Source organism: Corvus hawaiiensis, chromosome 31 (genome assembly GCF_020740725.1).
Source record: "Corvus hawaiiensis isolate bCorHaw1 chromosome 31, bCorHaw1.pri.cur, whole genome shotgun sequence".
NCBI classification, from domain to species: domain Eukaryota; kingdom Metazoa; phylum Chordata; class Aves; order Passeriformes; family Corvidae; genus Corvus; species Corvus hawaiiensis.
The window spans coordinates 2,145,946-2,165,333 of NC_063243.1; the positions used below are offsets into that span (position 1 = coordinate 2,145,946).

Here is a 19,388-nt window from a genome sequence, read left to right on the forward strand (position 1 = left end):
TCTGTCAGTTTAACCCAGTGTTATCCGCTTCTATTGTTTTTCTTCTTTCCCCCTCCTTTTGTTTCCCTATTAAATTGTTATTCTGACTTGGTGTCTCCCACTAGTTTGTTTTCAAACTAGTACATAATTTGGCACCCAATGTGGGGCTGGCTGCTGAGAAAAGTCAGAATTACAATTTTGTATTGTAGAAGCCACCTACTCACTATGATGTTCAACATGCTTACATGGGTCTTGTACCTAGCTCTCTATATTTTTCCGCACATGGGGAGCTATCTGCCGATTGTAATGCTCCTGTGTAGACCAGGGTATGGTATAAAATTTGCTTTATTAGTCTATTATGCCTACTGCATGATAACCTCCGAGACAATGAACATAATTCGGAATATATACTCAACTTTGTCTGCTTGTCCTACTTTAGGCTGCTACATCTGGGGCCTCAACAATCATACCCAGCCCCTGGGGGGAGGATTAAAGAATGCTTTTTTCCAGCCTTTCAGACCGGACACAGCAGTTTTTGAAAATATTGAGTTCCCTGTGGATGTTAAGGATGGCATAATCTTCTTGTCAGTTCTCTTTTCTTTTTTCTCTATGACCTGCACTGTGTACACCATGCTTAGGATCAGAGCTATGGCACAGCATCCTCAGGATGAGAGGAAAAAAAAGAGCCGAGCAACAAGCACAATGTCTACACAGATTGTCGCAAAGAAGAAAGGAACCAAAAGCATAGTGACAGCATCCATCCCTACTCAGACTGTCACAGAGGAGAAAGAACCCAGACACAAGACCGCAGCGTCCATGTCCACACAGACTGACGCAGAGGAGGAAAAAACCAAAGGCGCTGTCAGCATCTCCACACAAACTGTTACTGAACCAGAACAGCCTAAACCGATTGCAGTTGCCCCCATTCAGAAGAAGAAATCAAAAAGCAAATCAGTCTGCCTTGTGACTGACGAGGATGCAGCAGGACCTTCGCACCCAGCAGAAGAGGCAGAGCCAGAGATCATCACTCGGTCGCTATCCCTGGGTGAGCTGCGAGACCTGCGGAGGGAATTCACCCGCCAGACGAACAAGTCTATCCTGACCTGGCTGCTCCGCATCTGGGACGCTGCAGCCAATGACACCATTCTGGACGGAAGTGAGGCCAGGCAGCTGGGATCTCTGTCCCGGGATGTGGTCATTGACCAGGGGACTGGGAGAACCCAAGAAACTCTCAGCCTCTGGCGGCGACTGCTTACAAGTGTAAGGGACAGGTACCTTTGTAAAGAAGACCTCCAGGTGCACCAAGGAAAATGGAGCACAATGGAACAAGGTATCCAGTGCCTGAGGGAATTGGCTGTGCTGGAGATCATTTTCTCAGAAGACGAGAGATTTCCGAAGAGCCCAGCTGGTGTCCAGTGCACATCACAGATGTGGTTGAGGTTCGCACACCTTGGACCAGAGATGTACTCCCGTTACCTGGCAACGCTGCAATGGAGGGAAGGCGAGGACAGGGTGGGCGTCTTGGCGAACAAACTGAGGATTTACGAGGACACCGTCACAGCCCCGTTTCGCACTCATGTCTCATCTGTGGAAACAAGGCTGGCTGAGCAAGTCCGGAGCTTGATCGAAGAAGGCCATCAGAAATTGAAAAAGGAACTTAAGGAAGAGATTTACCACATCCCACCAGAACCAACAAGAGTCTCTGCATTAGGAGCCGGCGTCCTCCAACCAGGGAGACAGGATATACCCCACGAGGTAATCTCTGGTTTTTCCTTCAGGAACATGGAGAAGACATGAGTAAGTGGCATGGAAAACCCACCTCCTCCTTAGCAGCCAGGGTACGTGAACTAAAAAGAGGGGCAACTACCACAAGAAGCACATCTAGAGTCAACGCCGCTCCGGTCTCGCGCACAGAACTCCAGACGGCATAGGAATGATAATATGACCGATCCTCTTGAAGGGACCTCAGGAGCGTATTCACCGGAAGGGAGCAACATGCAACATGACCAGGAATAGAGGGGCCCTGCCTCTAGCCAGGTAGAGGAAAGGGATAATCGGGTGTTTTGGACTGTGTGGATCCGATGGCCTGGCACATCTGACCCACAAAGATACACGGCTTTGGTTGACACCGGCGCTCAATGTACTCTGATGCCATCAAGGTATGTGGGAGCAGAACCAATTTCTATTTCTGGGGTGACAGGAGGATCCCAGCAGCTGACTGTACTGGAAGCTGAAGTGAGTTTAACTGGGAACGAGTGGCAGAAACACCCCATCGTGACTGGCCCAGAGGCCCCGTGCATTCTCGGCATAGACTATCTCAGAAATGGATATTTCAAGGACCCAAAAGGACATCGTTGGACTTTTGGGATAGCTGCTGTGGAGACAGAAGATATCAGACAACTGAGTACATTGCCTGGCCTCTCAGATGACCTCTCTGCCGTGGGACTACTAAGAGTCAGGTGCCAACAGGTGCCAATCGCCACAGCAACAGTGCTCCGTAGGCAATACCGCACCGACAGAGACTCTGTGGTTCCCATCCATGAGATGATTCGCAAACTGGAGAGCCAAGGGGTGGTCAGCAAGGCCCATTCACCTTTCAACAGCCCTATATGGCCAGTGTGTAAGTCCAGTGGAGAATGGAGACTGACGGTGGACTACCGTGGCCTGAATGAGGTCACGCCACCATTGAGCGCCGCTGTGCCGGACATGTTGGAACTTCAGTACGAGCTGGAGTCCAAAGCAGCGAAGTGGTACTCCACTATTGACATTGCCAATGCCTTCTTCTCCATTCCTTTGGCAGCAGAATGCAGGCCCCAGTTTGCTTTCACCTGGAGGGGTGTGCAATACACCTGGAACCGACTGCCCCAGGGGTGGAAGCACAGTCCCACCATTTGCCATGGACTGATCCAGGCTGCACTGGAAAAGGGTGAGGCCCCAGAACATCTGCAATACATCGACGACATCATCGTGTGGGGAAACACAGCAAAGGAAGTATTTGAGAAAGGAGAGAGAATCATCCAGATTCTCCTGGAAGCTGGCTTTGCCATCAAAAGGAGCAAAGTCAAGGGACCTGCTCGAGAGATCCAGTTCCTGGGAGTAAAGTGGCAAGATGGACGACGTCAGATTCCCACTGAGGTCATCAACCAGATCACTGCGATGTCTCCACCAACCAGTAAGAAGGAAACACAAGCTTTCCTAGGCGCCATAGGTTTCTGGAGGATGCACATTCCCAAGTACAGCCAGATCGTGAGTCCTCTTTACCTGGTTACCCGCAAGAAGAACGATTTCCACTGGGGCCCTGAACAGCAGAAAGCCTTCGCCCAGATCAAACAGGAAATCGCTCATGCGGTAGCCCTTGGCCCAGTCAGGACAGGACCAGAGGTGAAGAACGTGCTCTACTCTGCAGCCAGGAGCCATGGTCTGTGCTGGAGCCTCTGGCAGAAGGTGCCTGGGGAGACTCGAGGTCGACCACTGGGATTCTGGAGCCAAAGCTATAGAGGATCTGAAGCCAACTACACTCCCACAGAGAAGGAAATCTTGGCCGCCTATGAGGGAGTCCAAGCTGCCTCAGAGGTAATTGGCACTGAAGCACAGTTGCTTCTGGCACCCCGACTACCGGTGCTGGGTTGGATGCTCATGGGAAAGGTTCCTCCCACGCATCACACCACTGACGCTACTTGGAGCAAATGGATTGCTCTCATCACACAGCGTGCCCGTATTGGAAACCCGAATCGCCCTGGGATTCTAGAAATTATAACAAACTGGCCTGAAGGTGAGACTTTTGGATTATCTTCTGAAGAAGAGGAAGAGCAAGTGACTCGTGCTGAGGAAGCCCCACCATATAATGAGCTACCGGAGACTGAAAGATGTTATGCCCTCTTCACTGATGGTTCCTGCCGAATTGTAGGCGCTAACCGGAAGTGGAAAGCTGCAGTATGGAGCCCCACACGACGAGTTGCACAAGCTACCGAGGGACAAGGTGGATCGAGTCAGGTTGCAGAGCTTAAAGCCGTCCAGCTGGCCTTGGATATTGCTGAACGAGAGAAGTGGCCGAGGCTCTATCTCTACACCGACTCGTGGATGGTAGCTAATGCTCTGTGGGGATGGCTGGCTCGCTGGAGAAAAGCCAACTGGCAGCGCAGAGGGAAGCCCATCTGGGCCGCTGAGATTTGGCAGGACATCGCCGCCCGAGTAGAGAAGCTGACCGTGAAGGTTCGACACATGGATGCGCACGTACCCAAGAGTCGGGCTAATGAAGAGCATCGCAACAACGAGCAGGTGGATCGAGCTGCCAAGGTGAAAGTATCACAGGTGGATCTGGACTGGCAGCACAAGGGAGAATTATTCCTAGCTCGTTGGGCCCATGATGCCTCTGGTCATCAGGGGAGAGATGCAACATACCGATGGGCCCGTGACCGAGGGGTGGACCTTTTCATGCACAGCATCTCACAGGTCATCCACAGTTGTGAGACCTGTGCTGCAATCAAGCAGGCCAAGCGGGTGAAGCCTCTGTGGTATGGTGGACGATGGTCAAAGTACAGGTATGGTGAAGCCTGGCAAGTTGACTACATCACCCTTCCCCAAACCCGCCAAGGCAAGCGCTACGTGTTGACCATGGTTGAAGCAACCACTGGATAGCTGGAGACCTACCCTGTGCCTCATGCTACAGCCCGGAACACCATCCTGGGCCTGGAAAAGCAAGTCCTGTGGAGACATGGCACCCCTGACAGGATCGAGTCAGACAACGGGACTCATTTTAAGAACAGCCTCATCAACACCTGGGCCAGAGAACACGGTATTGAATGGATATATCATATTCCTTATCATGCACCAGCTGCTGGAAAAGTTGAACGCTGAAATGGACTACTTAAAACCACCCTAAAGGCACTTGGTGGGGGGACCTTCAAAAATTGGGAAGTGAACTTAGCAAAGGCCACCTGGATGGTCAATACCCGAGGGTCCATCAATCGAGCTGGTCCCGCGGAGTCTGAACCCTTGCACACAGTGGATGGAGATAGAGTCCCTGTGGTACACCTGAGAGGTATTTTAGGAAAGACTGTTTGGATTAATCCCACCTCAGGCAAAGGCAAACCCATCTGTGGGATTGTCTTTGCTCAAGGACCTGGTTGCACTTGGTGGGTAATGCAGAAAGATGGGGAAACCCGTTGTGTACCACAGGGAGACCTAATCTTAGGTGAGAACTGTGTGTAGGGTTTCATTATATATATATATATATATATATATGTATGTGTGTTTTAGAGTTTAAGAAAGTATTGATTTGGGAAAATGTAGATGGTAACAGAATAAGGGGTGGATAATGTCCTGGGTTGCAGTGTATTCTATTACCATCCCCATCAGCCGTTGAAATCAGGTGGGGCAGTGTTTCCTTGCCTCCTCCCCCCAGACTATCTTGCTGTTAATTGCCCATCATTGTCCTGCCCCATGACTCAGAGATAACTCCCTCCGGACTATCTTCTGTTAATGAGCCTAATCAACACTTGGCCTCATGACTCATTACCCTATTGTGAGATGCTCCACCCAGAGGGAGGAGCCAAGCATCTCAGCGTGAATATAAGCTGGGACTCTGAACACCAGAGACAATGCCTTTCGAAACACTGGATTTCCAGAGGACAGGAGCTACACAGCCACCACTGGACCTTCTGAGGAGGAGCAGATCCTTTTTTTTTCTACAGGATCGCCACTTCGGGAGGACTGCAGCCACCATTCTACCAGACTGCCACCACCACCCTGACTAACAGGGTGCCAGGTTGTATCCTAACTCTGTCAGTTTAACCCAGTGTTATCCGCTTCTATTGTTTTTCTTCTTTCCCCCTCCTTTTATTTCCCTATTAAATTGTTATTCTGACTTGGTGTCTCCCACTAGTTTGTTTTCAAACTAGTACAAACGGTTGGGAAATTTTAACCCCAGTTTAAAAAACCCTTTACCGCTTATCTCTCCCTGCATCCCTGTTCCCTGTGCCCTGCTTCAAGGGAGACCGGGAGATGGATTTTGCCTGAGTGCACAGGGGTACCACGGTTTCCCTGCCTCCTCCCAATCTTCTTTGTTACCTGCCCAGTGTGGTGCTGGCCAGGCCATCCCGGGTTCTGCCCCAGACCTCTCCCCCGTACCTACTTCTCCGGTTTTCTCTACTTCAAATTTGATCCAAGATCGCAGTGGCAGCTGAGTCAGACACACAATCCCAGCTGCTGCTTTTATTTTTAATTCTCCCGCCTCCACTCCGCTCATACAAGATGGTGGCAGCCCTATGGTGGCACTGGTGGCTTTTTGCCCATGTGCGGTCCCTCTTCCGTGCCCGGCTCCCCCCACGCGTTGATCCGTGTTGCGTCGGGCCCCCCCCTCTGCCGGGGGTCCCTCCCGGCTGCAGACCCTGCATCTCCCTCCTGTGCCCCTGGCCCCTCCATCGGTGGTCCCGCTCATGAGACTCAACCCACCTCACGTTCCCACGATACCGAGACCGAGAGCAGGTATGGGGAATCGGGGGGATGGGGAAGCAGAGATTAAATGATTTACTAAGAATTTAAGAATTGGTTTGTTAGGAGCAATGCATACCGCTTGCCCAACACTTACTGTGCCTACCAAAGCAGGATGAGAATATATGAGACTATTGATAAAGGAGAAGGAATCTTGACCAAAGATCCTGCGTTTAACCTAAAGCTAACTCAAACCAGTCTTGAAGTTTGCACTTAGCCCGGGGACATAAAGAGCACGCGCAGGGAGGAAAGGTGAAAAGTTCAGGATGAGGAAGACCCTTTACTTCATCTGAGGAAGACTCTTATTTCATCTCGGAGACCCCTGCCCACGACCACCAGAGAACGCTGCGCAAGCGCAACGCGGATGTAAATGACTTTTGGGCTCATTGTAATACGAAGTGAGGCTGGGCAGGGCTAGGTAATAAATATGTATAGGCGGATTGGGAAACTCAATGAATATGGAATTTGCAACCCAATAAATACAAAGCTGAACGCAGCTGTCGGCAGGCATGGTTTTGGAGGAGCGACCCCCCTGCGTCCCAGCGCTGGAATAAACACACCCACTGTACTACTTATTCCAGTAGCGGAGTCTTTCCAGCTCTTCACCCCCGCTCTCCCTTGTGTCCCCTGGGCACCGACAGCCCCGGGCCTTGCCCTGCTCCCCCTCCCACGTTCCATCCCGGCTGGCGGAGCCTTGGAGCTGCCGTGGGGCCGTGGGGCTGCCCCGGGGGCTGCGCCCCGAGCCGGGGCCCCTTCCCAGTGCTCCCAGTCTGCCCATCCAGCCTGGAGCAGCCAGCGAGGGCTTCAGCTGGGGCGGCAGAGAGGCGCTGCCGGGGGGTCCCAGCTCCGCTTGGTTTGGGCTGTTCTTCCCAAGCTGGGCATAAACGACTTTGGGAGTTTTCTGCCACAAATCTCTCCCCTCGTGCACTCAGCCAAAGGGGTTTGGGGCGGTTTTCCCTTTCTCGGGGAAATCAAAGCCATGCACTGATGCTCCGAATTAGGGGCGGCAGTAGCGAGGCTGCAGGGCTTCCCAAGGAGCCGGAGGCACCCGACACGCAGGGCTGGGCAGGTCGGGCCGGGAGCAGCGGAGAGCTTTGTTTCTCTTCTCAGCTGAATGGCGGCTCGGGCCGGGCCCGTTCCAGGGCTGCTCCTCAGCTGCGGCTTTCCCCTCACGCAGCCCGGGGGGCTCTGGGAGCGCGGGGCGGGGCTGGGCCGTGTGCAGAGCCCGCCCCTCGCTCCGATTGGGCGGTGCTGCCGTCAGTCGTGGTTCTGGCGCGCTGATTGGTCGGAGCGGGGAGCAGCCCGGGCCCGGAGCCGCCGGCAGGGCGGCCGTGGCGCAGCAGAGGCGCCATTGGCGGAGCGTCTGTGCGGGCCCGGGAGCGGCGGCGGCGGCCGGAGCCCGGTGAGGCGGCGGCGGAGCTCGGAGGCGGCCCCAGCGCAGGTGGGAGCCGCGCTCGGTTCTGGCGGGGCTCGGGGCTGGCTGCGGGCGGAGGGGGCGGCAGGGGGCTGTGGCGGGTTCGTTGTGCCGTGTGGGCGCCGTGTTCGCCCTGGCGTGAGGGCGCTGCGGGAGCGGCTGCCCGCGGTCTCCTTCCCGCTGCTGCCTCGGCAGGAGCCGGTGCCGGAGCAGCGCTGGCTCGTCCCGGCTGCTGTGGGTAGGACAGAGGTGGCTGCCCCGTGGCCGGCAGTGTGCGGGAAAGTTCCCGTGGCCAGAGGTTTGTGTCCCCAGAGGAGCCGGAGGAGTCGTGTAAAAGTAACTTTATTCGTGGACAAAGGGAGAGGCCACGGGGCATTTCCCGTGGCGTCTGTCCAAGTGTTGGAGGACGCAGCCTCCTTTTTATGCCGATTTGCCCGGCCGCATCTCCGTGTCCCTTTCCGCAGTGGCTGAGGTCCTTGGAAGGTACAGACTTCCCGATCCGCCTGCTGCATGTGCCCCTTAATGTGCACCCCCACTTTGTATAACATCCGATATTCATGGCTCTGTTAAGTTTTATTTCCTTTGTTCTCTGTTTCCCCACTTTTCCTTGGCCATCTCTTTGCCAAGAGCACTTTGAGTCATTTAATTTTCCACAACCTGCTGGTCCTTCTGCTGGAAGAGAATCTGATGCCATCCCAGGGTGAAATGTGGCGTTGCTCATGGGAGTGGATTGGTGGGTGAGAAGGTCAGGAGCTGGAGCTGTGTGCTTGGTTATGATTTGGAGGACAGCTTGTAATCTAATGATGCATTGAAATGATCAGTGGGTTCTCTGGCACCTGGTATGAATTTGTTCGGGTTCCCAGGGGCTGCTCCATGGTGTTGTAGGATTTGTTCTGGTTCATCTTCTCCCCATTTTTGGGCGCTCCCAAAAAGGCCAGGGAAGCATCAATTGACTGCTTTTCTCTGATTAAATCATCACTTCCTTGGATTCCCAAGTGATTTCGCTGAACTTGTGTCAGCAAAAGCAGCCCAGTGGTCAAACCCACCCTGTATAACACAGAGAGTGCCAGCAGATGTTGGAGTGGGGAGAGGGATGATTCCCCCCCGCTTTTGTGAGTGAAGTTCTCCCAACATTCTCCGTTTGCTGTTTTCCTTTGCAGCTTCAGGGATTTCTGTTGCAGAGTCAGAGATGCTCAGTGTGGGCTCTGCCTTTAGCGATGCAAATTCCGTCAGTGCAGGGAGGCAGAGCTTGAGGTGAGGGGCAGAGGGAATCAGCCCAATTCCTGTGGCAGGCAAGGAGAGCCTGGGACATTGTGCACATTTCCCGCAGCAGAGTTAATTTGCATTTCTAAAGCTCCTCTGCTGGCTGCCTGGAAGGAAGCTTCTCTTGCAGGGCAGCCATCAGGTGACTCACAAGAGGCCCCCCCAAAAGCGGCTTTTTCCACCCCCTTTTTTTTTTTAAATATTTTTTGACTGTTAATGAGTTAAAGGGTCAGTTTTAAAGCTCTTCCAGTTTTGCAAAATGTAGCCTACAGGTGAACATTGACAAACCCATTCCAAAATTCTGCCATCACTAACAGCCACGCACACACATACACAAAATGCTCCAAAGCAATAAAGATTTTTGGTTCTTCTCCTCGGACTAAAAACTGACTCTCACACCTTTGGCCCAGACCCAACTGACAATATCAAAGTAGAATTATTAAGAAAAACCATTCTAATGGTGCGATCTTGTCACTGAAACTGTGGGAAGAACAAAAACTCTCCAACGACCTTTTTAGTGTTAGAGGATCAAGGCATTACTTTATTCTGGCCAGGATGTGCAACAGAAATCATTTCATGCACACAGAGCCCGGGTGTGCAGAGAAAATCATTCCATGGCACACGAGTTGTACCAGATTTTTCCTCAACTTTATACAGTCTAAACCCATAGAAATCCGTCGGTTTAATGTTCATTGGTTCCAAGTTGGGTAGTTCTTAGTATTTGGTTTCCTATTGGCCCGGGATTGCTTGGCCTCTGATGTTAATTAGGTGCACACTCCTTGATTTCCTTCTCAGCCTTTTCCAGAGCAGGGGTCTCCAGCTGTGCCGGGGGCAGTGTCTGGGGTAGCTGTTCCTTGATGTTTGCTGATGGGCCTTGATGTTTTGTTGATGGGCGTTATCTTTTGGGTATCTTTTGGGCTATTCCCAGTCTGTTGAGATGTTAAGCTCATCTCTGTTGAGTGGTGTAACATCCCTTAACAAACACTTTAAATTCCTTTCGCCAAGGCAGAGGCAAACCAAGCCTGAGTAGAGAAATAAAATTTTAAACCAATTCTGAACTTGGTATATTTTCCAGCAATCAAATCCCACCCAGCCCAGAGTGTGAGTGTAACTGAGAGCCAGAGTGGAATTCTCCCGCTGTCTCGCGCAGCAGCTGTGGCGAGTGCAGGCACAGAAAGCTCTGAAGGTCGCCCGGTGCCAGCGAGGATTGGCCCCCAGTGCCTGGAGATGCCAGAGGAGGTGCCCAGCCAGACTATTTCAGCAGAGGATCTGTGGGCAGCCCCCGGGGCTTCCCCCGCTGTGGAGCCCTGGCTGCTGCTGGGGCCCCTTCTGTGCAGGGTCAGTGGCGGCCTCGCATGGTCCTCCTGCAGCCGGGGAGTGCAAATCCGCGGGGCTTCAGAGAGCTTGAGGCGAGGGTGAGGGGTCCCCCCGTGTTCAGCTGTGCTGGCGGCTGTTTCTGTGCTCGGGGACACTTGGAATGGGCCACGCCCTTGGCCACCAGTGGTGCTTCTTTGCGCTCCTCAGGCAGGACCCGATGTCCTGGTTGGATGTTGTGGGCAGCAAAGTGCCAAGGCAGGGTCTGTGCCAGCCGAGCTTCCTGTGGAAGAGATTTCACAAGAGACAGGATTCTGGCCACAGACTGCTTGAAACAGACATCCCTGGTCTCCACCCCCCACTAGGTCGGGAACTCCCAGTTTGAGGAATTGAGAACCTCAATTCCAGGGGAGGTAATTGAATATCTGCCCTGGGTCTGGCTCTTCTTCTTGCCAAAGCCAATGGCAGCAGCCGTACCCGTGGCATCTTGGTTTCTCTCAGCAGCTTCAGAAGGTGTTTCTTTATTTCTCCATTCATTCTTTCCACCCGACCTGAACTCTGGGGGTGACAGGGCATTTGGAGGTGCCACTGTGTTCCTAAAGCAGCCAGAATGGCCTGAAGGATCTTTACTGTAAAATGAGTTCCCCTGTCTGAGTCTATTTTCTGGGAGGGGAGGAGGGCAGGAGGCTCAGTTAATCTGCTTTTGAAGACTCTGTATCTCCTTTGACAATATGAATTTGCATTCCCACTTCAGCCACCAAATCCCTTCCCAGTAAATTACAATCACAATTAGGAACAAACAGAAATTGATGCATTTCAAACCCATCTCCCACATCTACTGATAGTGGTTGAATAAAACACATCTGCTCATCTTTCCCACTTATTGCCTGAATAATCAAGGAACTTCTTGACAATTTCCCCCCTTAGGTCTCAGATTCGGAGTGGATCGAGAGGCCCCTGTGTCCATCAGGAGCGGCCTCGTCTCGATCCAGAGGCGCCCTGAATGTTCTCAAGGGCTCTGGTGCAGTGGGTCCCTGGTGTGCTGGGAGCTCTGAGAGCCCTGACAATCCATGTCCATCAGGGGTGGACTTGCTGGTGCTGAGGGTGCTGCTGTCTGTGCTTGCAGTGTCCTTGTGGCCTGCAGCTGGAGCCCTGATTCCTTGGCAGGGGCTGTTTGGGTGGGCTCTGCCGTGCCGAGGAGGGCAATGCCTGTGCCAGGTGCTTGTGGCCGCCGCCGTCCCCTGGGTGCTGGGGCCCCCTTGGGCCCTGCGGTTCATCCCTGGGGGGCTGTAGAAACTCTGCCATGGCCTTTGCCTTCACCTTGGCCTTTTGCTCATCCCTTCTTGCATTCCCCTGCTGAGCCTTTCTGGCCAAGTGCTGCAGGGGCTTCTTGTGCCTCTCCTGCAGCCCCCTCAGTGCCTGTGGGTGCTCATCCTCTGACAGCTGCTGAGCTTTCTGCACAATCATTCGTTTCTCCAGTGACCCAAACAAGATCGATAAAAGAAAATCCTGATCCTTCCACATCCCGCAGCCTCCTGGGGGCCGGGGGCCAGTGCCGGCCCTGCCCGGGGGGTGTTGGGGTCAGGCAGTGCCCGGCGCTGAGCCCCGGCTGCCCCACAGCCCCGGCCCGGCCCCGCAGCTCCCCACAGGCCCCCAGCCCGTGCTGCCCTGTCCTGCTGCTCCCCACCACAGAGAAACACCCTGAAATCCTGACCTCCTTGTTTTCCCGTCCTGGAAAGCAGGGATACAAAGGAGGTGGAGCTGGCCCTGAGGATAAGAGGGTTTTGGCCCTTTTTGAGGATAAAATTGTGGAAGGTTCTGGAAAACATAGCAATTCTCACTATTTTTCTCTTCCTCCTCTTTTCCATCTTCCTTTTCCTTTCTTACCACATAGATTCCTCCTGCTGCTGTTTGCCTTAACCATATTCCTGCACACTCCCTTCAACCAATCCTTTCCCAGCACACCAACACCATCCGTTGCTGAGACCCCTTCTCGACTTCCCTTTTTACCCCTGCTGGGTGTCCATGTCCTTAATTACCTCTGGGAGAATGTGCAAACTGCCTCCACCTTGTCCCCTTTTGTATAGGACACGATGTCCATGGTTGTGTTGAGGCTTTGTTGTTGTTCTGGAAGTTGAGGAATTGAGCAGGAGCTTGGCTGAGCAGCAGTGTGTGTCAATCAGTGCCATTTTGTGGAGCTGATGGTTTCTGGTGTCACTTGCTTGTGTCCAAGTCGGTGTGGCTGTGTCCGAGCAGATTGAGAGCATGTGTTTGTAGGGAGGCGTTGCTGTTGTTCCTTGGCTGGGGGTGCCCGGTTTTCGGGCCATCCCCCCTGGAGCAGGGTGTCCCCCCTTGGTGCAGGCGCGGCCCTCAGGCAGCGCTCAGCCAATCAGAAGGCGCGGCGCTGGTGAGTCAGCAGTTGCCAGGCAGAGCCGCAGCGCCCGGCGCTCCCCAGCTGGAGCCCCCGTGTGGCCCGGCCTTGGCGCCCCCCGCGAGGGGAATTTGGGGAGGTGGGAGGGGGGGAGCGCCAAGGCCGGGCCGGCCCGTGCTGTGCTGGCAGAAGTGGCTGCGGCGGGGGCCGAGTGCGGGCAGGAGCGGCCGAGAGCCCAGCGCTGCCGCAGCCCGAGCTGCCGCAGCTGCATCCCTGCTGGTGCTGTGGGATGCGAGAGCTCTGGGGGGCAGAGCGAGCCAGGGGTGGGTGCTGGGCCTGGGGGGAGGAGGAGAAAGGCTGGAGGAGCAGGGCTGGAGACCAGAATGGTGAAAGGATGCACGTGGGAGCAGCAGGTGGGATTCAGCAGGAGAAGGAGTTGTGTGAGGAAGAGGAGTGTGAGGAAGAGTAGGGACACAGGAGGAGGAGGAGGAGGAGCAGGAAGAGGAGGCACCGCAAGGTTCCAGCACTCGCTGTATCTGCAGCCTCCCCCCAGCCCCGGGAGCGTTGCCCCCCCCATCCAGCAGGTGATCAGGGAGGGGGATCCACGATTTTCCTGGGAGTGAATCTTGGTATTTCTGAGGTTTCTTGGTCTCCATGTTGGTGCTTTGGTTTTTTTGTGGGGGCTGAATGAGTTTATATTTTGGAGGGTGCTTTATCTGAATCTTGATGTTTTGGGAGTTTTTGGTCTGTGTCTTGATGTCTGGGGGCATTTTGCTCTGAATCTTGGTGTTTTGGAGGTTTTTATGGACAGAAGATGTCTGATGTTGGACCTGGGCAGGAGGAGCCCCCAGCCCAAGGCGCTCACCCCTTGTTTCTCCCCCCAAACCAGGATTTGTCATTCCCAAGGTGTGGCCAGATGGAGGAGGAGGAAAAGCCCCGGAGATGCCGCACGAGGAGGGGCTGCAAACGCAGCCCAGAGAGATCCAAGGAGGAAAGAGCCCCCCTGTGCCGGGAAGGCGGCCGGAGATCCAGGAGGAGCTCGGAGCTGGGGGAGAAGCCTCAGGGTGGGGAGAAGCCTCACAAGTGCTTGGAATGTGGGATGAGCTTGAGCCAGAGCTCCAGCCTGAGAAACCATCAGCGCATCCACACCGGGGAGAGGCCCTACGAATGCGGGGAGTGTGGGAAGAGCTTCAGCCGGAGCTCCAGCCTGATCCAACACCAGAGGATCCACACAGGGGAGAGGCCCTATGAGTGTGGGGAATGTGGGAAGGGCTTTGCCAGCAGCTCCCACCTGATGGAGCACCGGGTGGTCCACACCAGGGAACAGCCCTATGAGTGCTTGGATTGTTGGAAGAGCTTCGGCCGGAGCTCCGAACTGAGGGTACACCAGCGCACCCACACTGGGGAGAGGCCCTATGAGTGTTCTGAGTGTGGGAAGAGGTTTCAGAGGAGCTGCCACCTCCTCGTACATCAGCGCATTCACACGGATGAGAGGCCCTTCCGCTGCCCCGACTGTGGGATGGGCTTCAAACGCAACGCCCACCTCATCAGGCACCAGCGCATCCACACCAGGGAGAGGCCCCACGAGTGTCCCCAGTGTGGGAAGAGCTTCTCACAGAGCTCTCACTTGACCCAACACCAACGGAGGCACCACTAAGGGAAGCCCTGCGAGTGCCCCGAGTGCGGGAAGAGCTTCGTGCGCTGCTCCAGCTCCATCCCCCGTGGGAGGATCGGCGTTGGATGATCCCCAGTGACCCCCGTGGGGCAGAGCCCTGGTGACCCCCGTTCCGGGTGATCCGCGCTGGGTGGGGGGAAGGTGTTGGAGAGATTTCTTTGCCTTCTCCTTGTGCTGCTGGGATTTGCTTGGTAATAAATTCCCTCCCTGTGCCCAGGCTGGCTCTGTTGTGCCCGTGCCGGTGCTCGGGGCGGGATCTCTCCCGCTCCTTCTCAGGTCCTGGGCCTTTCCTTGCATTTCCTGTTGAAACACAGATTTAGAGGAAACAAAGATTTTAGTCATAGGCTTGGGATTTCAGTTGTAGGCTTGGGCCCAGTGAGGGTTAATCAAAATAGTTAGGCGAGCTGGACTTGAAATAGAGTTTTAGGTGTTAGTAACTGATTACCAAATAACTGATGATCTGTCATTTGCATGTTTGTTTAGCTGTGCTTAGAATAAGGAGCAGAAACATTGATAAGTTGGTGTATAGAATAAAGACAATTACCAATTTCCTCCCTTTGTGGGAGCGCATCGAAAAGTCATGCAAGAGGAAACTTACAGGTCACTAAAGTAATTAGAATTGTTAAAACTCAGAGAAGCAAAAAGGTCAAAATGAGGAAGATGTTACTTCATTTTCTTTGGGACCACTGACCCAATTCAAGACCACCGACTCAATTCAGATCACACATTACGCATGCTTAATGACATTTAAGCTCATTTCCATATGAAGCAGAGAATGGGAGGTGTTAGTGTTATGAATATACATTTGTATTTTGGATATTCATAATATTTGGAAAAAAAAGGTATCATGTTTGCTTGTACTGGGGCCTGTGTCTCAGGGAGCTATCCCATGCAGTGCCTGGCACCAAATAAAATACACACTTTCTAACTTTAAACTGTTAGAGAGTTTTTGTCCGTCTCAGGTGGATATCGATATTAGATCGATATTCATATTTTGGTAAATCACTGTCCCTGTGCAGTAGCAGAGGGCAGGGACAGAGCAGTTTTGGTGTCTCCCGGCATCCAGGCAGGGCCAGCTCAGCCCCGGGGGTTGTGAGGGGCTTGTGGGGGTCCCCCGTTTGCGGGACATCCCCTCTGGAGGAGGGTGTCCCCCCTTGCTGCAGCCCCAGCCCTCAGGCAGCGCTCAGCCAAGCAGAGAACACCCTCAGCTGGGGCCTCATTTTTGGGCACAGCTGAGCCCCTGGACATCTCCATCCCTATTTTGGGGTGCAGCTGAGCTCCTGGATACCTGGGTCCCCAGTTTTGGGGCTCTACTGGGCTTGCACAGCCTGGTTTTGGTAGCGGGGTTGGTTTAGAGGTGATGTGGTGGGTTGACCCTGAGTTGATGGACAGTCCTTTAGACTAATGATGCTTCTCACAATTTACACATTTAAACCACACGGAAAGGCAGGAATTCCTTTCGTTCCAGCTCGCCTGCCAAAGGTGGGGGGGCCTTGGAGCCTCCGAGCCCCGCCGGGTCAGGGCCCCTGCACCCCCTCCTTTCCCAACGCCGCGGCACAGAGCCTGTGTCACTGCTGGGGGGAACTGTCCCAGAGCCGCAGGCAGCTAAAGCCAGCCATGGACTGCTCACAGCTAAACCCATCCGGCGCGGCTCCCTGGGACCGGCGGGTCCCTCTCCTCTCCACGCGGAGCCGGCGGGGCCAGCGGGAGCCGGCGGAGCCTCCTGTCTGCAGCCAGCACACTCCGCGCTGAACTGAAGAGGACACCACGCAGCCAGCAGCACAAAGGGAGCGAGGCTTTCTCCACCATAAAGCCTGAACAAGAACACTCTTCAACGTGGCGGCTTCAGAGTCAGAGAGAAGAGAAAGCGAGTCCTGTGGGACGGAGCTGGAAATGGAGATGGGAGAAAAGAGGGCGGTGCCACGATTCTCGTGCGTATCTTAAAAACCTTCCTGCAGGCTGTGGTAAGAAACTGTAATATCACAAACTGTTTGTCTCTTTGATCCATTTGGAGTACATGGTGGGATGGAGAATTCACGTGTGGCCTGTGAAAATTGTGAAGAGGGGCCATGCCAGAAGCAGTGAGAGGCTTTTAGAGACTTGTGGTGAAGAAAGCCTTTGTGTTCAGGCCAGAGTAACTCATCCTTAAAAAGATTAATAACCCCATGTGATGGCCCATGTCTGGCAGTGTGAAGGATGTTTCAGGGCAGAGATGTTTTACACCACAGCAGGTTGTTTCTTTCTGGGCGGGTCTGCTGTTGGTGGCACTTTGGGAACCACGTGATGCAGAAGAAAACCCTTTTTTCCTTAAGCATAACAAAGAGACTTTTCAAGAACTGCAACACTGACCGAAATCCCATGTTCTGCTTCCTTTGTGCGAGTTGGGTAAAAGGAGGGAAGTGCTGGAAGAGAGGGGAGGTTTGCTTGAATTTCTTGTTATTTCTTTTTACTTTTAATTCTGTTGGTAATAAACTTTTTCTTTGTACAGCAACTGTTTAAGTTTGAACCTGTTTTGCCTCGCAGCAGTTTTCCTCAATATTTTCTTATTTTCCCTTTATGAAAAATAACAGATTTCATGTGCTTGACGCTCAGCTGTGTCAAACCACGACAGGCAGAGCCCTGGTGCCCCCCGTCTGAGTGATCCATGTTCGGATCCAGTGTCCTGGGTTTGCATGGCCAGGCTTTGGAAACAGGGGGCCTCCAGGGGTGGCTTCCTTGAGCAGCTTCCAGAAGCTTCCCCCATGTCCCGCTCCTGTTCCGCCCCGCCCCTGAAGGCGAGGGTAACCCAGGGTCTGGTTCATGGCTCCCTGGGGCAGATTAGAGTGAAACAACACTGAAAGATCTGTGTTTATAAATATATCTCTGTAGGGTTTATTTCAGAACAGTTTGGTTACTGTGTGAAGGGGGTTTGGAGCCCTTTTGGTTACCATCTCCAGTAATTTTAAAAGCATAAAAGTAACACTTAGGAAATGTATAAGGGCAAAGAAAGTATGAGAGTAGAAGGATACAGAGTCAGCAGCCCTGGATCAGCAACAAAACTTTTGGTTTGGGTTGTTCCAATGTCCCTGTCCTTGGTGTAAGTGATGGTCCCAGGCTGGATCCCGTGGGGGCTGGGGAAGCCCCAGAAACTCCAAGTTCTGTGGGTTAATACAGGTTCAGGTTTGGGTGAACACCCAGGTACCTCCCCCGGGGGAGTTTTGCAGTGTCCGATGTCACACTGTGGATCCCGGGGCACTTTGGGGGCTCTGATGGTTTATGGCCCCTTCTAAGACATGGCCCTGCCCCTCCCGGCAGCGCAGCTGAGCCGGGCATGGCCCATGCGAAGGGATGGAAACCTCCAGCCCTCTGTGTGCATGTCCCGGGCCTGCCCCGGGCGGGTTCCCAGAGCTGGGCCAGCTGTGTAAGGGAGGGCGCTGCCCTGCTCCAAAGCCCTGTCCCACCTGGCCGGATCTGCTTCCCATCGGCCTCTGCCCTTCCCTGGCTCCAGGCCCGGCTCGTCCCCTCCGGGCTGGGTGTTCCCCCCTGTGCCCCCGGGCGCTCCCTGTGCCCACGGCCAGCAAAGGCCCCGCTGCTGTTGCCGGTGGCCAATGGTTTGAGCCACTAACCCGGAACATTTCAGTCCCTCACAGCTCTGCACCCCAAAAGCCGAGAGGGATCAAAGGCGCCTCAAAGCGACTCCATCCCACTGCAAACGGCTCAATTCCACCTCAAAACAACTCCATCCCACCTCCAAATTTTGGGGTATCCCCTGTGCCCAAACTGCTCCCAGTTGTAGATGTTCCTGCCCATGAACTTCACCCAGTTGTTGTCATCAAGGAAGTGCCAGTGGGCTTTTCCCCAGGAATGGAACACACCTGTGTGGGAGACAGGTCAGGGAGTGCCCCCTCCAGCAGCCCCCAGCACCCCACAGCAGGTTGGGAGCTCAAGGGACCCCCCTGGACACCCCTTTCCCACCCCTCTCTGCCCCACGGCCGCCTCAGCACCAGCTGCTGGGTGGGGAGGAACCCCCCATGAGACCCCCAGGGAGGGACAGGGGTTTGGGGACGCCCCCGTGAGGTTCTGCTCCCCCGAGAGTCCCAGGGAACAGCTCAAGAGATCAAATGATGGGTGTAGGTGCTTTGGTGGGTCAGACGGTCGGGACGGACGGAGACGAGAGATCTCTGAAGTCAGATCTTGGAACATGCGGTTTATTGCAAAGGGCGTGGGTACAGGGGCACTGCTTAGAGCTGCCAGCTGCAGCTCTGAGCAGGCCCAAGAGAGCAAGAGAGTGAGCGGGTAAGTAAAGAGAGAGAGAGAGCGAGAGGAATGAGAGTGAAGAAGAAGAAGTGAGTAGAGTAAGAGGGTGTAGTAAGAGTGTGTGAAGTCCTGGTTACAATACAATAAATCATCTTCTGTACTGAATATTCTAATTGTCACTAACCAATCTAATACAAGATACAAATCCTATAGCATTTACATACAGCCTATAAGAGTTCTTATATTACCATAGAGTGTTACATCTTAACTTCTAAAAACTACTCTTTGGACCCCTTCTGCTGAGCTAGTAGGGTCTGCTCTGACCCTTGGACCTGCCTGCGAGCAGAGGGTATTGTTCAATCAAGAGGGGATTACCTTCAGTCGGCCATACCATTGTTTTCCAGTTGTTCAGTAACTAAGACTTGGTATCTCAAAAAGTGGCTTTCATTTCGATGTCGCTTATAGTTTTCATATTCCCAAAATCTTTTGTCAGGCAATCATATTTATAAGGCTTTCCTGTTTCATCTTCCCTAACAATGGGGAAACAAAGGGACTCTCATGGGAAGCCCTTTCCCGCTGTCCCCCCGGCCCTTATCCCCCTCTCAGACACCTTTCCCATCGTCCCCGCGCCCCTCCTCACTCAC

General features: G+C 53.8%; 1 pseudogene; it reads left to right on the forward strand.

The window, feature by feature from the left end:
• The window catches only part of LOC125318777, an 84,016-nt pseudogene extending 69,478 nt beyond the window's left edge, over nt 1-14,538 (forward strand).
• Nucleotides 14,539-19,388: the final 4,850 nt, after the last annotated feature.